At 33.5% G+C, this 16880-nt stretch overlaps 1 protein-coding gene across 1 annotated transcript in view; it reads right to left on the reverse strand.

The window, feature by feature from the left end:
• The window catches only part of LOC116162913 (homeobox protein SIX3-like), a 340946-nt gene that overhangs the window by 266079 nt on the left and 57987 nt on the right, over positions 1-16880 (reverse strand). The gene's annotated exons all lie outside the window — the stretch shown is intronic.

Consider the following 16880-nt stretch of genomic DNA (forward strand, 5'->3'; position numbering starts at 1 on the left):
AGCAGCAGTACGATGCGTTTAAGAAGTATTGCCGCATACAAATTGTGGAACAACCTACTGAAATTGCCTTGTTAATAATTTCATCCTTCCGAGATTTTTGTCCAAATTTAATCCCGGCGGGACAAAAAGTGACACGTCAGTACTTGTCATAATGGAGTGAAGTTGTCACTTTAATCTCGGAAGTACGAAAAAATATGTTTATAAAGCAAATAAATGTTTTAAAAGCTAGTCAATGTGGGCCTTTTGAAATCACTTTTAGTGGCGAATAGTGCTGTGACAGTCTCATTTATTTTGTCAAGTACTTGTACTTTTGTTTGGATCATTCAGGTGAGTTACACAGCAGAATATTTGCGAATATGACTTTTTTTTACCTGTGGCCCGCATTGCTGTTAAAAAGATACACATTGCTCTTGACTATTTTACAATTGGACAGCCCTAGTTTACTAGTTTTTTTCTTGTAAAATATTGTTATGACGTAAAAGAAAAACTACTGTAAAACATAATACACGGCGGGTATTAACGTTCTGCATATGCAATCCTAATTTATTAACTATTATGGGAACAGAAAACTAGACTAAACAATACAGGAAATGTTACCTATTATTTTACACAGGGTGTTCTTACCAAATTTTAATTTCAATGGTAAATAGATGCTGGAAATATATACAGTTAGAGTACTAACATAAACACAAGACAAAATTGCATGCCATGATGATCATTTTAAGACAAATGCATGCAACGCTTAAATAAAACAAAAATTGTAACAAAAAAAGCATACTTAAATCAGAAACAAAATCATCTTACAGTAACATGCAAAAGCTAAACGTGTACAAAAATCACTTAAATTTTGCAGTTTCCCAAGAAGCTTAATTGATTAAGTTGTGATTTCTGTTCACTGCAAGTGATCTGATACGCAGCCAAATAGGGGTCATCAACACTTGTTAAGCCAGGTGCTCCATATTATTGTTAAAAATGGCTATGGTTCCTTATTCTAAACCGCTTTTGGGGTGCACCCCATTGTGTATCAGCAGATTTGCATAAATCAACTATATGGCATTCAAAATTTAAATACAAAAATGAATATGATAAAGGTAAATTAAATAAAACAATTTTAATTTCTAAAACACACCATTTTTTAATGAAAATTAATACAATACAATATCAAATAAATGCAGCTGAGAATGCAGAGTAACATAAAATAATTAATGCTTTTGCAATTACTAATTGCTGTAGTTTTTCAAACTTAAGTAACTTCTCATGACTAACGATCATTTATTACCTTTACTTTAAGGTATTGCACTTTTCTCACAATTATAACAATATATAAAAATGTTTCGAAACAATTAAATTTTTTTAAATTAATTTTAGTGAGCATTCGATATATATTCCTAAAACTAAATGAAAAAGTATCTGACATGAGTATTTAAGATTTTATAAATTCGAGAATTTCTAAATAATTGTTTTCGTTGTAACTTCCCTAATTATTATATAAATGAAGTACATTATAAATTTCAAAAAAATAGTTCACTCCACAATTATAGGCAGAGTAATATTATTACTCATCAAGTTAAAAAAACAAACAACTTGAGTATAGAAGAAATATGTCCGAGTAAAACATGATTAGAAAACTCTAACATTATTAATGTAAATGTCCATTATTAAAATACTAACTATCTTATTCTTAATTATACACCGCAACCCCTTTATCATGTTATGAAATCAAGAATTCGTCAAAAGAACAAGAGGTAATAACTTTAATCACAATTAAAAAATTGTATAAACATAGATGTTAGTGTATATAGATTACAAACAAATTTCGAAAGTTTACAATGTTATGCGCAAATCCCCTACAACTTATAAATAATTAAACAACTAAATATTGCACATGTTAATATTTTTCTAATATGGTCAAGGTTGCTTAGCAGTAGCACCATTCCAGTATATATCACAATCTTTTTACTTTCCCAATATAAATCCACCATTGTCAATATATCTATACATATATATTAGAATCTTTAGTATCAATACAATATACTATGAAAACTAATAACAAACAATTTTGTAAGTAATTCCAAAAAAACAAGGCATTATAATTATTATTTGGGGAAATATATTATAAAGCAAAATGTTCAAACAAAGCCTGATTATCAGTTTATCCACACCGATAACACCAAATGGTTCCTGTAACTATAATTATATACACTAGCTATTAAGGTACTATTACATTCAAATGAATGTATCACTCATATATTGCAACACAAATACAAACAGTTTTTAGGCCCCTGCAATTATTTGTTGTTTTTTTTGTTTATCAAATACAGTTTGATATAATTTACCTTTGGACAGCAAGAGAGAGCCTAAAAACTCGATAAGAGGTTTAAGGGACTAAATCTTAAAATAAATCTTATTTTTATGTAACATGAGATAAAAGAATATGAGGTAATATTAAAGTAAAAAAAATATAACATTGCACTTAATTAAATATCTAATAAGTTTGGCAATAGTAAAGAGTTAATTGTATAAAACTTTGACTAAGAGTTTCTGTTAATTCACATCATTCGATAAGTATTTTTCGACATTAAACGGACGGGAACTAACGATGAAATGCAATTTTATGGTCCTAAGACTTAAAACTTTAGACTCACATTTTTAGTTGACATGTTTTATACCTATTTTGAATAGGTCAAAAGATCTGACTTTGAAGATCACAGACATTGTAACTATTTATGGACATTCCTAGTGAATGTGTACGCTTAAGCATAAAGAATCATAAAAAACATAGTGATACTACAGATACTACTACACTTTACATCTTGAAAAGCGTAAATAAAAAAATTAATACTGATTTTTGCTCCAATAAGTAGAAATATAAACGATTTGAATTTAGCTCTAAGAATAATATGTAAAATAACAAATCTTCTACGAAGCGTGTCAAAACACGGACGTTATGTATATAAGCATAGCTTAGGTTAGTCAGTCTATTTTTTATCTTGAATCTATTGACATATCAGACGTCAGTCTTTTAGGCAACAGTCAGTCAAAACACTTATCACACCAGACTGATCGATCTACAATTTAGAAAATGGCACCACCAGGTGTTACACACAATATATCTGTAGAAAGTATATCCTATATTATTTTATTAGTATCACCATGCTCCTTTAAAAACAGATTCTTTCAAGTGTCATCATAAAGTTAATCTAAAATGGTCCAATTAATATATTTGTGCAAAAGTTGTCAATAAACACGTTCTAGCATTAGAGGGTCTGCAGCACAAAAGTGTGTTACAAGGTACATGATGGGCTAGAACTGTAGGTTTGCAGCTATGAGTACAACGCCTTGTAGTAGAAATAATAATACAGCCAGAATCAATCAACAGGAGTATCGTTTAGTACGGCAGGAGGCTCGAACTTCCTTGTATCTGGATTGAAGCGAGGATGTTTGAACTTGCAGTGAGTTCGTAGGTTGTCGCTGCGGGTATAAGTGGCTCGACACAATGGGCACTCGAACCTGCCCGGGAAGTGCACATGATAGTGGTTGCGAATGTGCGTCACTATTTTGCCACACAATTTGCACCGATGCAGGTTGCAGCCACCTGGCAGCTTGTCAAACGTTAGCCGCATATGCCAGGCTTTTGAACCTGCAAACCAAAAAGTACTTTAACGCACGTTATTACTAAGTGTTAATATTAACAGTGACAGCAGAATAGTGACAGTGCACCCCAGAGCTAGGTTTGTTAGAGGCTTTCAGTACCAGAAGACAATATTTACAGAAGATATTTTTGTAGCGTATAAAATTATCGTAATAATAAATAATCTGTTCAGCACTACGCGAAGAATCCTATAATAATCTTCTTAATATATCGGTAGGTACTGAAAGTCTATAGTAAAGCGAGCCGAGCCAGTTTTAGTAGTTGGAAAATTATTTGCAATTATAAATCAGAAAATGCATGCAGAATATTTTAGTTAAGTACCTATTCATTTCCTTTATCTCCACCACCTTTAAGAATAGGAAATGTTCTCAGAAATAGAAGAATGTTATGTTAAAATACAACCTTTTAAAGCACATATGCATATAAACACTTAAATATAAAAAATCCTAAGTACCTTTAATAAATTGTGTATTTAATAGGCGTTTGTCAACAGAGATACGGGATAATATTGCAAGAGAATAAGGCACTAATAAAACTATTTTGTTATTATGATGTTCTAGGGCCTCTATAGGTATACAGTATACACCAATCAATCAATATGAATAATTTGAACTATACCTGTTATCCTCTGAACAGAAGGACATGTTTGATACCTATGTAGTCAACGTTTTCAATTATTTCTTTATTGCATCAAATGCAAGATAAATGACAGATTGTAAATTGCACACAGTAAAAAGGATAATAAAGCATTATAAGCAAAAGCATCACATCTTAACACAAGCAAGTATTGCAGTGTTGGTGCAGACTGTTCACAGTAGAACAACGACAATTTAAAAAAAAACTGAATTTGTAATACCATGAATAGACTTTAGTTTCAAATTCAAATAAACCCACGAGACAAAATTGAGATTATTTACTTTATATAGCCAATGAACTATAATTATTGTTTAATAAAATAAGTATCTATTTCAAAGGTAAAATGGAAAGAAACGCAATAAACAAGTAAAAGATTATGGTTTACTCAACTCAATCACATACATTCGGTGGTAGTGACATAAAATTGATACGAATGAGAAGTAACTTAAATAGCTAAATATGAACAATCCATTTGAAGAGGGGTGATTTTCTCCCCCTGTCTGCACTTCCCAAATGGCATTTTAATCAAATCACTCTATTTTTGATGACCATTTATTTAGACGTCGTTCACGCTCTGGAACACATGTTGTCACGTAGGTTTTTGTGTCTCAGACATTTCAAAAAGTACATCACGCAATCATTATCAGCTGTACATGAATCATAGGGGCGTTTAAAATCCCAAAATTCTTCTTTCTGCAAATTGCTCCCTAGTGGAAAGTTAAGATCAATTGGCTACTACCATGTGAAAGAAACCGTTAAAGCATATAAGATGTTAACATATAGATTTGTAAAAATATTGGTTGGTAGAGAGGACTAGCAAAACAAACCAAAGGTACAGAATGTTTTATTTGGGAGCTACGTACCCAACAACCACCAAATTTTCTGTTGTTTGTATTACTAATAAATCCAAATAATTTGAAGATATATTTTTTTCAACAGGCCATCAATTTTGAATATAATTCATAAGGCCTTGCATTGAATGTGCTGAATATACATATGATAAAAGAGGTGGTTGTACATAACATCATCAACCACATACCACACCCCATCTCCATCAGCATCCCCTCATACACTGTGTCGGAGATAAGGAAAGCCACTATGCGCATTCTAGAAACTATGAGAGATACACATTTGGGAGAAAAGTTGCGAAAATAGCGTTAAAAAATCCCTGAAAGAAATTTTTTTAAATTTTTGAATTATTCTGAAAAAATCGCATTGTTTTGGTTTTATGAAGTATTTTTTTCTGGTGTTAATATTTAACCTAGAGCAACACTGTGTGATGGAATCGAATTAGTCCGCTAAAATTCGATTTAAATATCCCCGAATCCGAGCCTGGCGCGACGAAAAAGGTCAAGATTGCCTTTGTTTCGTTTCCGTGGAACACGTGTTTTTTTCTTCTCTGCTCTACATTGAAATGGGCCATAATTTACAATAAAAGTGTCAAATATTACGCTATGCGAGGGGACTTAATGATCCGTTCGATATTAACATTTGTTTTCGTCTAGGATTTGCCTACAAAGGGGAAATTTAGACAGAAGTATGTGTGCTTTTGTTGAGACCAAAAGTAAATCTTTACGTTGTGAACAGTGAGTGCACCTTCGACAAGTACAAAGGTGATGTACTCGTTTTATTTATCTCTACGTCTATTGCATCCATCTAATAATGATATGTACGTGTTCGATTATTTACCAATTTAACTTTATTCTCGTACAGCATTGATTATTGCCATTTATAACACCTTCCAGATACAAATTGCAGTTTTAATTATTCTGGTCCTACTGTTAATCACTGACCGATTTACCTGTTTTTATTTATATTTAGATACTGTATGTTCCCTTTAGGGGCGATACCCAATACAAGTATGCAGAACTACCTTTTAATTTATAATTGAATTTATTGCAGCACATTTCGCTTTTGTTTACCTGATTATGTTACTGCGTATTTACAGCGTGCCTCATCTGGGGGCGAGTGGCGTACGTTAGGTGGTTGATTGTTACATATTGCACTTGGCATTGTGAATTAATTACTTGATACCAATGTTTGCCACGACATGTTCCTTTGTATTGTTGTAATGTGATAGTACTAAAAGTTATGCTCCTACTATTTATTTGAACCGGGTGATTATGATTATTAATATTTGGCGGGGTGACTTGTTTCGAATATGTACTGTGCTATATTTGATACCGATATATAATCTCGATTTGACGTAGCAGAGGCTGGCTAAAGTTCGGAACTGACATACGCAGAGATATATATTTTATGTACTGTTTTCTTTTGTGTCTTCGGGGGGAGTCATCTTGCCAATATTGCTAATCAATTCGTTTAGTCGATCCCTGTCATGTAGTGACCGAATATTGGTTTTGTGTCAGTCTTTGTTATGCCAGTGCAAATATGTCCACTGTCAACGCCTACATAAATTGTGTATATTTTGTTTATAATTTGGTATGCGTGCGAGTTTGCCGTTGGTTACTCTGGTATTTATGTTATGTCATGATTTGTCATTTGGTCGGTTATTGTCAGTACCCATGGTAGGAAGCCTGGAGTTCGGTAATTTATAAGCCGGCATTTTAAGACTAGTGGGTTGGACTGGCCCTAGAGATGTATGAATGAAAGAGTTGGGGTCCCGCTAGTCGTACATGGGGCTGCCGGCTAAGCCCGGCCTCACTTGCGCAGGGACTCGCTAAAAGCGTGTGGCGTGTTCTCGTTGTGACCTTATGGTTGTATTAAACAACTATATCCTTCCTATGTGAAAGGCTCTTCTGAGAGGCCAACTCCTAGCGATTTCATACAATGTTGACATGTCATGACCAGAGCAACTAATGACTACTCGGTGTGGGATTTGGACTGGCCATCCAATATCCAAACCTATTATATGAATTTATTGTAATGTTTTAATGATTGTTTTTGTTATGTGTGTATAATATTTATTCTTTAGGAATTCCAGTGGAGCCTGGCATTTGACATTGTATTGCTGTACTGGACAACATGCATTCATGCCATTACAGATAACTAATTTTGCTATAAAGTTCACCTATTTTTATAGTTGTACTCGGTGAACCACCATTTTCTAAATTTAATCTTGCAATGCAAATTATTTGGATTAAATCTCCGTTTTTAAAGCATGTACTTGTTTTATTTGTATTCCTTACTTGATCCTCACTCCGACAGGCAACACATATCTTGTAGCGACTCTTAAAAACACAACGTAGTAAATGGTCCTATTATTCGGTTATTCAAGTTCGGTAGCTTTGTCTAGACGATCACGTGCCATGGGGTTTCAGTTAGTTTGGGAGGGAAAGTTTTGAATTTTAAATCTTGAGTTGCCCAGTCTCTCGGGACTGGCCTGGGTTCATCACAACTGTGTCATTGGTTTTGCTTTAGGTCAAATATTAACACCCAGAAACAAGTACAAATTGTGCACAACTCTTGTGCAGATAAAGAACATTTTTTAACACCTCTACGCCCCAACATCTTCTGACACTGTTCTCAACATAGATCTTTCATTAGAGTGCCATGAAGGATAAAACCAGTTCCGCCCCCAACTCCTACTTTGATAAGGGGTAAGAAAGAAGGGCGGTAGGTGGTAGAAAACAGTTCCTTAAAAATTAAAATACCATGAAAGATAAAACGAACTGATTCCGAAAAGGAGTCGCGCAGGAAAGTTATAGTTTGTAGAAAGCAATTCATTTCGACCTTTAATTAGAATACCATGAATGGCAGCACGTGTTCACCCCCCCCCCTCATTTTCAAAATTTACTTGGCACCCACCATTGCAAAAATTCCAGGAACATTCCCTTAAAAGTTCAACATAGCAGAAGTAGGTCTGGGCTAGGGATGGGCGATAACTGTTTTCACCTATCGATAAGTATCGATAGTTATCGATATATCGATAGTTATCGATATGTCGATAGTTATCGATATAACGATAGTTATCGATATTTCGATAGTTATCGATATTTCGATAGTCATCGATATATCGATAGTTATCGATATATGATTACTATCGATAGGTATCGATATGTCGATAGTTATCGATATATCGATAGTTATCGATATATGATTACTATCGATAGGTATCGATATATCGATATGTCGATAGTTATCGATATGTCGATAGTTATCGATATGTCGATAGTTATCGCTAGGGATGGGCGATAACTGTTTTCACCTATCGATATAAGTATCGGGTACTTACCTATCGATATATTTTACTTATCGATATGCCGATAATTATCGAAGAAAAAGATCGATAACTGCCGCTATATCGATAAGTTTCGGTATATCGATAGTTCTCGTTATGGCAATAGTTTTTAATATATAGGTATCGATATAATATTACCGATAATTTTTTTGAAAGCGTGTCTAAAAACTGCATGAGTTTACTTTTATATTTTGGCGAAAGAGCCCGACAAGACAAGAGGGCTCTTTTAACAAAATATGAAAATAACCCAATGCAGTTCTTGCAACTTTAATGGAGTTACCATATTAAATGTGCAATTATCGCAGGGCTCTTTAGCTTTCTACAATGCAATTACCGCTGTAATTAAGCGGTAATTGCACGCCTCATTTGAGAGAAATATTCGACGTATCGATAGTTATCGACAGGGATAGTTATCTTATCGAGTTTTATTAATAAAATCCATTTTCCGGTTTATTCTCGTGTAAAGTGACTATTAATAGTTACTCGACGTTTCTTTGCTACCTTTATCAAGAGTTTTTTGTTAGATTTCGTAAATGTCAATCAATTGAAACTGTATATCTAAATTTGAAGTGTTCTTAGCTTTTTCTGTTTTTTTGTGACTGGTCCTCTGTAACCATCAATCAGGTACCGATACATAGGCCATGATTACACCACAGACAAAATACTACAGACGGCTCATGAGATATACGAAATGTTTGCGCTGAAAAAACATCCGTCTGCTAGCGCTACTGCCGTAAAATGTTCAAATGCTTAGCTCGTAAATGCACTTTTTTCATCGTAAACGAATGGTTGGAAACTGTACTGTAATACTGTTAAATAAATATGAGAAGGCATGCGTAATTTAAATGATTTAAAGAAAAGAATATCATATTTCCTTAAACACTTTATCTGTAGGTCAGGATATCCCTTCTCAGGTGCATATTATAATTACGAAAGTTAGGACATTTGCAAATAAATTTTCTCGTTATTTTTTTACGGATACGGATTACAACGGAATGACACCATTTATTCAAAAATACATTTTCATGAGGTGGGCCATTTTCGCTGAGACGGAGCTCCTCCGTTTTTGCATTGTGTAACCATTTATTGTGGGATGCCGAATATGAACTTTGAATAAAGGTTTAAAGGGAATCGCATTACTTAACCGTTAAGGGATATAAAAAAAGACACGGTGTTTAAGCTTAACACTTGAACAGTTCATATACACCTTTTCTTTTCATAAAGACGTATTTTTGTGTTTTAAATAGTCTATTATTACAATTATTGTTTTAAATACCTAGATACTTGTTAATTATAAAAATGGCCAAAGCAGGAAATGTTTGTCAATACTTTCAATGTGGTGTTTCAAAACGAGTGGAACCCAATCTAAAAATGTATGGATTTCCTTTTAAGGATGAAAACCTGTGCCGCGTTTGGGTTAATAATGCTGGTTAGTCCTTCTTGTTTCATTGATAGTATGAACTATTACCAATTAATGCTGCTATGAAGTTCGCCGTGAAAAATTGGTGGTTCGAAAATGAACGAATGGTATCTAATCCTTAATTCAAACGAATTGTTGTGTCGCAACTACTCTACGTGGCGAGATATACGAGAATCGAATGTTATATTATCGAAAATACTATACGCAGTTAACGCAGCGCAGTTTAAGTAAACGGCATAAAAAATTCGCTATGTGTAATGTGTGTATCAATTTCGTTTGCAGAACCGAAGATAACTTTGTCATTTGTTAATGTTTGTTGAGGTTGAGGTTTTCAGGTTTCACTTTCTCATTACTGCGTGACTTATTTCCTACTTTTAAGTTTTAAATGTTGCACATATAAAAGCTTGCCGACATTGTTCTTAAATGTCATCGATTTCGATGCAAACAATCTAATTTTGAGCTTTGCTGGTTTGTGATACCTACATTCAATTTAGAAGAAGGGTATATTAATCGCCGGAGGTTTTCCGAAATCATTTCGGTATACTATGATGAAGTTGACCGGCTGTGATTTTCTGGAACCGGATTTTCCAGAAACGGGAGAGATACCTTGAATCATCCAAACAAGTTTTGCTACACTGAATTCTGAAGAAGGTAATTCATTTATCTTTGGGGATTTATGCAGAATTTGTTTGGGGCTCTCAGCTCTCATCAAGTTGAACAGGTAGGTACCTTATACATTTTCGAATCGCCCATTTTTGGTGACCAACTTCACGGTGGCCCAATTATATACAATCATCAAATAAATCTTCCCTATAGATAAAAAAGCACGTCTTTACAGGGGCTACACATCTGATTCCACTGTCACCGAATTCATTAAAAAATAAAAAAATCTGTGAAAAACATTTCCGATTGGAAGACTTCACAAAATCTTCCAAAGAAAGGCTCATTAAAGGCGCAGTGGTAGAATCCAAATTAACCGGATAAAATCGTAAATTGGTAAATACATCAATATGAAAGGAACGGTATTTTGTGAATTTTATCACCTTTTTGTGAAATTGATATCGGTTGTTGTAAAATAAGTATTTTCAAATGACTTTGGACACATTTAATTATATTGAGAATCAAATAAACAAATATAGAAAACGAGCTCCTGGGTATGGCTGTAGCATGTGCAAAACCAAATTTTAATCCTGATGTTAGTTTTGCTTTTATTTAAAGTGTAATTGTATGACATTTCATTTAATTGCTTCCATAAATATGAAAGTTGGCACTGCGCATGCGCAAAACCAAATTTTGAAACTGGCGTTAAATTTGCTTTTATTCCAAGTGCCCATGTATCAAATTTCATTTAAATACCTTCATAAATAAAAAGTTTGCAATTCAGTTTATAAATGGTCGAGATGCGAAAAGGGCATTGTGAATGTTGATCGATTAGGCTCAATTTTTGGAATTGCGTTTTATATAGCTAAATCTATATGCATATTGAATTTCATGCAATTCGGTTCATAACTCACAGAGATGTCAAAAGGGGCTTCCTTATTTTTTGGGCTACATTGCCAATTCACGAACTCAGATCTACAAATTTGATAAAGAATCCATGTACTAAATTTTACTGTCATCGGTCCATTCGTTATCGAGATATCGTGCTAACGGACGAACTAGGGAATGCAATACCGGGATCCCGCGGGATTTGCGAGACTGAGGAATTTGTCGACCAAGGGGCGACTCTTGTTTACTTTGTTAATGAAACTCATAACGGAGAAGTTATTTTTTAAATAATTGTTAAACTTTTTTCGTTAAAAATGTACCTACTATGATTTTTGAGGCACTTTAGTTCACCTTTTGTGCTTTACAGGTGAGGTTTTTTTGAGCTCTAAGTTAGGCTGAAGGTAATTTTTTGTTAAATATTGTGATAATTAGCGATTTGTTTTAATACAGACCGCACAGAATTGCTTATTTGCCAATTTATTTAAAATTTTGCGGAATCCCGCAAATACCGGGATCCCGCGGGATTAACTTCTAACAATCCCGCAAATACCGGGATGGAGATTTTGCTGCGGGATTGCATTCCCTAGGACGGACAGACACCGCAAAATTATAAACTCGCTAGGGCTCGTTAATAAAGCCATACTTCGCTTGCGATGACTGGTGATCAATCAAACTTGCTTGAATTTCAAACCATCGCCCAAAGTAGCATCGCATCGCATAAAATAAACGGAGGTTTGAATTTATCGCATCGCACAGCATTTCATCGCCCATCGCGCGATAGCCAGCTGTCTGAAAGTATATTAAAACGATCGTACGCCAGTATGGATTTTTTGAAATAACAAGCATTTACCGTACTTATTTTTCAAAACATTAAACCCATATTAAATAACAATTAGGTACCTATAGTAAATAATAGGTATTATTTCATCCTATATAGATATCAGATATTAACTCATTGAGGACATTAGGAATAACCAGCCGCTATGTTTAACAATTTTCTACTAGTTACAACCTTTGCAAATGAATAAACAAAGCTACAACTTGTTTGTGAGATTGTCGTACTATAAAGTGGAGTTCATTCACTACAAAGAATAAATGATAAACATTTTATCGCAGACGGTGTAACACTATACCTTTAGGTATTACCTATGTTATATAAATAAAAGATTTTTTTTCTCTCTTCTGCTATAGGAACGTTGCAGAAATCTTTCTAACTAAGAATGAACTTTTAATTTTAATGTTTGGGTTTGAAACTGTACTAGAAAGTTAATTTGGATTTAACACACTTGGCGGTGAAATCCAAATTTCGCGCAGCATATTTTTACATGGCGTGATATATCTGGAGTATTTTAATCTGTGATTACACCCTTTGATTGTCTTCTTTATTTTATCTAAAGAGTAGCCATTTTGATGCAACATTTTGTTCAAGTTTTTGAAGTGCTTCTTTTTTTGAGCAATCGTCAGTAAGACGAAAAGATCTATTTTCTAAAGATTTTATTACTGCGTTTATTTGGCATGGATGATGATGTGACGTAGCGCTTCTCTTGAGAAAGGGAGCAAAGTTAAGTTTCCGAAACGTCGAGCAACTAAAAATAGTAAATTTACACGAGAGTAAACCCGAAAATGGATTTTATTAATAAAAATAGTAGCGCTCGTTGAAATCTCAACAATAACATAATTTTATCGTACCAATAGTTATCGACATATCGATATATCAATAGTTATCGACATATCGATAAATCAATAGTTATCGACATATCGATATATCGATAGTTATCGACATATCGATATATCAATAGTTATCGACATATCGATATATATCGACATATCGATATATCAATAGTTATCGACATATCGATATATCGATAGTTATCGACATATCGATAGTTATCGACATATCGATAGGTATCGATATATCGATACTTATCGATAAGTATCGATATATCGATAGTTATCGATATATCGATTTTTTTAGCTCTACCTATTGTTAGTCGATATATCGATAACTATCGATACCTATCGATATATCGAAAAAAATTCCCATGCCTAGTCTGGGCAAGACTGAAAAATCAATTTTTTTTCAAAATATTTCAAAAACCAAAAAAAATTTAAGGGATTTTATTCTTTGCAGCAACTAATGCTCTTTAAAGTGGTGTTGTGAATCTGACGTTTCGTCTTTGCGAAGCCATCAACTTCATTTTTTTAAATACTGTCCTGATATTCTGATATCATATTCTTCAAGCCCTTTTTATTCTGAATTCAATAATGTACAGCATTTTATGGTTTAATCTGTAGTTTACCCTTTTCAGGCCTAATTAAGAAATTCCTATAGGATGAATCAAATAAAAACGGAACTATTGGTCCTGTGAGCGTAATATTCAAACTTCAAAGTTCCGCACCAGGGTTGGCTTGTATCAAAACCCATGGACACTTGGTTATTTGAGGTTTTTGTGGGTTTCGCTGGGTAATTGGGTTTTTGTATGAATATCTTCCAAATATTGCAACGCCATCAGTTATAAGAGAGAACAAACACCTCAAAGAATTGAACTAGATACTCGTAACTGGAAAGGCATTGCCCATACTGGTACGTTGAGATTAGTAAAGTTCACAAAGCAAATTTTCAGACCGTGTTAATATTTTTCTTGAATTAAATAAAAAGGTAGGTATGGTTTAACCAAAGAGTACCCATAGTAAGAGAAATAGCGCAATGGTATAAACGCGTGTTGGTTATAAGAACTCGTCCGCTAGGATTCCAAAAGCGGGCTCTTGTGTAGAGGTCGCCAGAACTAACTATCTCTTTAAATATTGCCGCGTATTGAAAATTTACAGAATTCATTATAGAATTTCGGTTTAAAATATTTGCGCGGTTGTCACATTTAATTTTCTTTCTTATTGGCTGTATAAAATGTGGACATGATATAAGCAAGGATTCAGTACCTATTGTTATTTACATTGGTATTGTCCTGTTTAGTTGCCATCTATTGAATAGACAGTAATTACGATTTAATTGAACCAATTATAAAAATGTAAATTAAATTTGTTATTATGCATCCTTTTTAGATCATCTTCTACAATCAAATTAAAGTAGACAACATATTTTATAAAATGCACTAGTAAATTGGATTTTATGATGAGCATAATGATTATTTTACAGGAAATTTTGTTTGCTTTAATTTTGTATAGATGCCTACATACGCCGAGTTGTTTCTTAAAAGTTAACATACAATGCAATAATCCTTATGCCCACAGAAAAAAAAACATCAGTCTAATCCAATAAATAAGTCAAAATATATAGTGCAGTTAAATAATAAAGTAATTAATCTGCACCCGTCAAATAAATGTAATTAAATATTTGCACGGTATTCTCATTTAAACAATTCAATTAAAAAAATACTCTCGATCCGCATTGTAAGCTGCAGCACTAGCGCGCATCGGTCACCTAGCAACTAAGCGTCGTACACGTTTTTCAGTCACCATTGGCTAGTAGCGGAAAAAACACATAAGTATATGTATTTAAATTTGCCGCTCAACTCAACAGCCACCCATTAAAGGGGACATTAGACACATCGACTGGTAAAAAATATGGTCCAAATCGGCCAAGTAGTTTTTCAGTTATCGCAAAGAAACCATGTTTAAAGAGGTGGGGTTGCGTTGGTCCACAGATCACATTTTTAACTGATTTGAACTGTACGATCACAACTATAATCCCATTGGGGCCGTTTATTTTGGATTATATTGTTTATAGTTTGGCCGGCAAAAATTAAAAAGTGATTTCAACATTTTTTCCGGGAATCTTTCATTATCTTATTATTTGTACAGGGTGGGCAACTAAGAATGCGAGGTAATGTATCTGGGAACCTGTCCATCGTAGAGGCTTGCGGTAAAAAAATTTATTACTAAAACGGCCACGAGAAAAACCTGGAAAATATTTTTAAGTTTCTGCAATGGCCGCTAGGGGGCGTAACTGCAATCTGGAATCTAAAAGTGATGTTTCTATGAATTCCGCTATATTAACCTAACAAAAAAATGTCCGGTCTTTGAAGTTGACAATAATCTGAACGTACACGTACAGGTACACGTTAATAAATGTGATATAATTGAATTAAATAGTTTGGAACATCCAAATATATGTTAAATAGAAAGCCAATTGTTTATCGATAAATATATTTCAAATTTGCAAACAATGTACAGAACACTACAATTTCCATAGGAAATTTTATAATACAGTGAGTTAAAAGATAATCAATAACTACAACAAGTAAATCCAATTGTCGATGCAAATGATCTATAAAAAATATATACAGACACTAAACTGGTACTGGTAAGCAAAACGTGTAAGTATCTCTTTAATAAGTAAAGAATGCTGTGTTTTGGTAATGTTAACAATGCTTATATACATGCTGTATGGTGAAAACTGCGATTCAAAAACTATATTAATAACTTATTTAGCGACTGTACATAATATTCATATTAATTAAATGACAATTGTTTCTACTAGTGAATTACGATAACACTCGTTAATTTTAAAGGAACCAAATTTGTATACATCATACTGAATTAATACGACATTAAAAAAAACTTATTTGTAACAGTCAATTTAGGTCATTTAATATTTACATTTGTGATTTCTCACATGATGAACATTACAAGTAGGTCACAGCTCTATTAGACCTGCAATCACTTCCTGTCTCACTATAGAGATTACTATGTTTAATTTTAATGTGTGCCTTCATATTGTCTTTCCTAGTAAACGTTTGATAACACATAGGACATCTGTTAGTCTGTGGACGATGAATAGACGCATGGTGCCAACGATTACTAACTTGCTTACCACAAATTTGACACAGGTACAACAATGGTACGTCTGACACTTTATTAAACATATCACAGTAATCTAATGGAGCTGCACGTGGTTCTTGTATTTGATGGAAAACACTTTGCGCACTTGGTTGTGGATAACAAGGTTGTCTCTGTTCCAACGATCCAGCTGGAACAGAGAAAACCAACCGTCACCATCAACCAAATACTAAAAATTCTTAACTCGAAATTCAAGACAATGTACCACTTTTACCAATACAACATTAAAAGCTAGAACAAATAACACTAACCCATAGAAATCTTATATTTTCTCATTAATTTGAGAAGCATTTTACCATAGTTACAAAAAAACTACATATAGCAACTTAAAAAGAAATCAGTACAAATATTTATTTACAATTATTAACTATGGAAATATAACTATGTATAGATTAAAAATTAATTACCATAGATCACAAGATTTGTGAAAATTAAGCTTTGTACAGGAAAAATACTTTCTAAGATGATGAACTTGATCAACGTTTTGTGATACGAACAATCCTAGGTACCAAATTTTGCAACCGAACTCAGTTTTGCCTAATACAAATAGACAATAACAGTGTTCAGTGAAGTTGAATGAAATTTTCAAAATTTGGTCGATATGGTGAGATGTTTTTCTGTTTGTT

The sequence above is a fragment of the Photinus pyralis genome, unplaced genomic scaffold, assembly GCF_008802855.1.
Source record: "Photinus pyralis isolate 1611_PpyrPB1 unplaced genomic scaffold, Ppyr1.3 Ppyr1.4_LG2, whole genome shotgun sequence".
In the NCBI taxonomy this organism is placed as follows: Eukaryota; Metazoa; Arthropoda; class Insecta; order Coleoptera; family Lampyridae; genus Photinus; species Photinus pyralis.